The following is a 5,334-nucleotide window of genomic DNA, read 5'->3' on the forward strand; positions in this document are numbered from 1 at the left end:
TCCTTCCTTCCTTCCTTCCTTCCTTCCTTCCTTCCTTCCTTCCTTCCCTCCCTGTCTCTGTCTCTCTCCTTTCGTTATTGAAATAAAATCCTCTAAACCAATAAGAAGGTGGGGAGTTAGGGGAAACAGTTTTTCATGTACACAAGAATTTGCTTACATTTATCCATGGAAGCAAAACAAGTAAAAACAGAATTTAAGCACTTTAATCAGATAACAATTTAAGTTACTTATTTAACTCTACTCAGTCCATATCTTCAAAGGCACCTTCTCACTGCTATCATTCCATCCTTTCTGATTGGTACTAGAAGCAATAGAACTGAAATGGTTTGACAAATCACTTTCATTTGTCACTAGAGGTTAGTCCATAATTGAAAAGATGTCCATTTGAATCCTGAGATGACCTTGAACATCTCTGACCACTTGACAACTTCCCACCATTGTGGAAATATCTTTGTGGGTCTTCACACTGGTATTATCTTTTTTTTCTTTTTGGAAGGGGGAAGGTAGGGCAATTAGGGTTAAGTGACTTGCCCGAGGTCACATGGCTAGTAAATGTTAAATGTCTGAGGCTGGATTTGAACTCAGGTCCTCCTGACTCCAGGGCTGGTGCTCTATTCACTGCTACCAAGCCACCCCACCCTGGTATTATCTGATTGATATTGTGATGGTTTTCTGGGATCATTCTAATGGGCCCACATGGCAGAAAGCATCTCATGAATGGACCTAGCCATTTTGCAAGCATCTTTATTTCTTCTTAAGTCAGGTTACCAGGGAGAATAATTTTTTGATGGAGAAAATCCATTATCAGTTCAGAATTGCAGACCTGGGTTCTTGAAAAAAGAATAAATCAGAGAGTTTAGTATTAGGTTAACTGATGTATCCTGTTTGTATCTTTAAAAAAAAGTTTTATTACTCTAGTAAAGGTATAACTTGACTCTTTTCAGGTAATAAAAAAAATTATGATGATAGGAACTATTAGACCACAGCTTTTCCTCATGGTTTTAGGGCCTTGAGGGATTAATGCTCTAAGAATTGACTGGTTTCCATTTACATTAGCTGTTTACATTTATAACTGCTTAATTTGTACAGATAGTAAGAAAGCATGAGTCAGCTGGTGGAGGGACTGAGATGGGGTAGATATTCCACTCTGTCTAGCTTTGTTTCACTTGCCATGATTTGCCTAGATTCCCAGGCAATGGTATGCTGGTAAATATTGAACAAACAAGCAACTCTCCATTAAAAAGTAGGGCACAACACACTTTGAAGTTCAATCTCCATTATCAATACTTTCTCCATTGCTTTCTTAGGATTAGGCAATTGCCAAAAACCATAAAGCCCTAATGTAGCAATTTGGTGATAAATTTAATGATCGGTTCTCCAGAGCAGGTAGGACACCACTGTCCCTAGGCTTATGGCACTGCCTCTAGTCAGAGGATTTTAGGATTTAGAGTTGAAAGGGACCATAGATACCTCTGAGTCAAAATGCCTCATTTTACAGTTGAGGAAACTGAGGTAAGGGACTTGTCTAAGGTCACACAGATAGTAAATAACAGCTAGCATTCAAATCCAGACCCACTGATCCTCCATTTATTGAATTAGCTGTTCCCAAGGTTCATTTGTAAAGCTAAGTTTGAGGAGTTTAGAATGAATTTCAACACAGAAAAAATGGTGGAAATATTGCTTAGGCTCTTAAGAGAGGCCACAGAATTCTACTTAAGTAGCCAAGTCCTTGGAGTCTGGGATAATACAATGCAGGTGGAGGCGATAGCTCCGAAGTACAATTTTTCATGGGGAAGACGCATTAAACATTCCAGCTTAAGAAACCATAAGTGTCTCCTTCCAGTGGGTCTAGCAAGGCTGTTCTTCCTCTTCACCTTCTCCCCTTGTAGTACAGAGTGTGTGTGAGTGTGTGTATGTGTGAGTGTGTGTGTATGTCTGTGTGTGTATGTGTGTGTGTGAGTGTGTGTGTGTGTGTGTGTGTGTGTGAGACATAAGCCACTGGTGGTAGTTATTGTGACCTGGGGCCATGGCTCCAACAGTGCAGGTTGTTTCAGACAGTAAATAATTCATATATGCATGTTGGCTTGAGTTCTCTTCTTTCAGATTGTCATTTATTTTTGTATTTTTATATTCCCAACTGGTTTTTCTTTCTTGTTTCTTTGGGAAGTTTTGCCATCATGTATTCGAGTTTTTTTATTCTGCTATTTACTTCTTCCATGTAGCCATAAATTCTGCCTTCATGCCTCTTAATTCTTGAACCATTCAATAACATCCTGCTGTGATTTCATACTTTCTTTGCAGTTCACAGGGTCTTTGGTTTCATGAGATGTTCACATATTTTCCTTCATCTTGCAATGTTTATTTAAGAGATAGATGCTGGTCCCCTGTCCTTCAGGCTTATTAGAGCCCCACACGGGCTTGTACTCTGTCCTAGCTCCCTCTGTTCCTCAGTTTTCTGGCTGATCCCTGCTACAGCACAGGTTCCACTGCTCCAGGCAGAGCACATTTTAACTTTTCCCTACATCACCGCCCCTCCCACACACAGGGAGGGGGAAGAGCAGAGCAGAGTTCTGTCACTTGTTGCCATAGAATAGTGGGGTGAAAATAGGTGCAGAAACATGTACTTGAAGAGAGTTTAGTGACAGCAAGAAAATTGTTGAGTAGATTCCAGAATATAAGCCCATGGATTCCTTTATGTAGCCAGGCTAGAGTGTAGGGACTGATGGGGAAGGGCTGCTGTGTAAGTACTTTATAGTTTAGCCTTCTCTTATTGATTCATCAGGCTTTTACCTCATAAGGGTTCTTGGGGTCTTAGTCTATGAATAAGGTCACAGTTAATTTGGCTCTTGTTCAAAATTCTTGTTTTGAAGAGTTTTGAGAAGTCCTGAGGATTAGAGATGTCAAGTTTAAAATTTTGTTTATCATAATCTGGAAGCTGACAAGGTTTGCTTATGACTGAGTATGATTTTTTATTTCAACTTGCTCTGAAGAACTGATCATTCTAACACAGAGCTGGGAAATTTTCACATTAGAATTTAGTTTAAATGAACCCCCCCTGCCTCATATAACAATACAATCTCCTGAGAATCCCTTATGTATTACCTGTGGATTGCCTGAATTGAGATGAAATTAGAAAGTAAATTTTGTTTTTCTGGGAAGGAGGCATTTTCTCTCTTTGCTTCTTTTACCAGGTGAAGGAAAATTAGCATAAAGAAGCATAAATGGAGAGAAAGACACAACAAAAGCACTTAGCATCCTTGATCCATTCTTTGAGGTAATGCGTATCTATCTGTCATGCTTATTTATATCTATATCTGGGGGGTCCTCTCTGGTTGCTCTGATCCCTAACTTGTCATTGGACCCAGAGATCAGAGTGAGGCTGGTGACTTTGCACAGCCCTCTCTCACCTAAATCCAATTCATCTGCAAATCATGACAATTCCTTCCTGATGTCATCACAGTCCTCTTTGAGAATGAAGGACAAACAACAATCTGTGTCTATCTACCTGTACATTCATACAAACACACATGCACACAAACATATATGTAAACATACATGTTCATGATAGATACAACTATGTGAACACACATGTATAGACATACAGCATGTATACATATGCATATGTAGATCTATCTGTTCACATTTCTCTCTCCATATATACATCTATCTATCATCTATCTCTCTATCAATCTATCTATCATATATCTATCATCTATCTATCTATCTATCTATCTATCTATCTATCTATCTATCTATCTATCTATCTATCTATCTATCTACCTAAGTATGAGTCCAAGTTGGAGAAACATTGCAGAAAGTATTACACATCAAGTTTTCATTTTACTTTGACTCTCTAGAACAAGAACAGGTGGCACAAGACCAAGCTAGGTGGCACAGTGGATAGAATACTGGGTCTGGAGTCAGGAAGGCTCATCTTCCTGAGTTCAAATCTGGCTTCCGACATTCACTTAGTAGTTATGTGACCCTGGGTATTAACTTAACTCTTTGCCTCATTTCCCTCATCTGTCAAATCAGCCGGAGAAGGAAATGGCAAACCATTCCAGTATCTTTGCCAAGAAAATCCCAAATGAAGTCATGAAGAGTCAAACATGACTGCAAACAACTGAACAACAAAAGTAGACCAAGAATAGATGAAGCTTGACTGCCAGACAGACATAGTGTTTAAAAATCCCAATATATAATTTAGCTTTTTGGCAAAGTTTTTAGACATTTTGTTTTGCGAAAGTCCCCTGGCATAAGTAAGTTGCTCCTGGGAGGATTCAAGGTTCCCCTATTGTTTTTTCCTTTCTGCAACTTGGCTCACAGTGCCATATTCCTTTGGCATAGGTGTTGCTATCAACAGGTTAAGTCCTTGTTCAAGGAACCAGTTTCTGTTGAAAGATAAACCTGTGGGTAATCCAGAAAAGTGAGAGAAAACAATCCTGTAATGAGTTCAGAAGCTGAGAATAAAATGTAAAGCAATGGAACTCAGTTCAATACACAATTTTATTGTAAGCAATGGCAAAGAGGAGTAAAGGGAGAGGAGAGAGGAGGAAGGGAACCGATTTAACACACACACACACACACACACACACACTAATATAGAGAATAAGTCATATAAGAGTCTGCATTGTTGAGCACAGAGACATGGATCCATTTAGTAGGGAAGAACTGAAGTGGCAGAAAAGTGTGATCCCACTGAAGGGGAGGGTGTGCTCCAAGGTGCCCTTTTGAGAGAGGAGTTCTTACACTCTGATTTGGAGTGCCCCCTTGGAGCTGGCAGATTTGCGTTTTAGAGATAAGGGTGAAATACTTTCGGAGGGGTTATTTATCAGGGGGAAAAGTTGGCTGTGGACTAAATATTATATTGGGCACACAACTATGTTAACCTTAGGAAAAATATTATTGCCAGCATTTTTCCATGAGTATGTTTTACAAGCTTACAGATTTCATTAAGGGGACATTGTCATAGTGGTCTCAAGACTACCAATTCTAATCTTATGACACAGTAAAATATCAGCATTTAAGTATATTTCAACACCTTTAGGATTCTAACTGTGTGTTTCAGGTTCCATAATCTCTCTAGTTCTTCATGTTAGTGCAAGGAGAGTTCTGTCTGTCAAGGTCAACAAGAAAAGCATTCCCTTTGCTTGTACCTTCTCCTTTACTTCCCTAGGGATAATATGAATTGGTTTCCAGTGATGTGTCTATTAGCCTACCATCAAGGGGTCCCTGGGAGTTGGGGGAAGCTACTAGCCCTGTTTGAGATCTTGAGCAAGAGGTAGGCAGGGACACGTAGTAAGCATCTATTATGCATTTCAGACTAAATTTTAC

This window comes from Petaurus breviceps, unplaced genomic scaffold, assembly GCF_028583685.1.
Source record: "Petaurus breviceps papuanus isolate PSGF00001 unplaced genomic scaffold, PetGlider_PUasm1.0 689, whole genome shotgun sequence".
NCBI classification, from domain to species: Eukaryota; Metazoa; Chordata; class Mammalia; order Diprotodontia; family Petauridae; genus Petaurus; species Petaurus breviceps.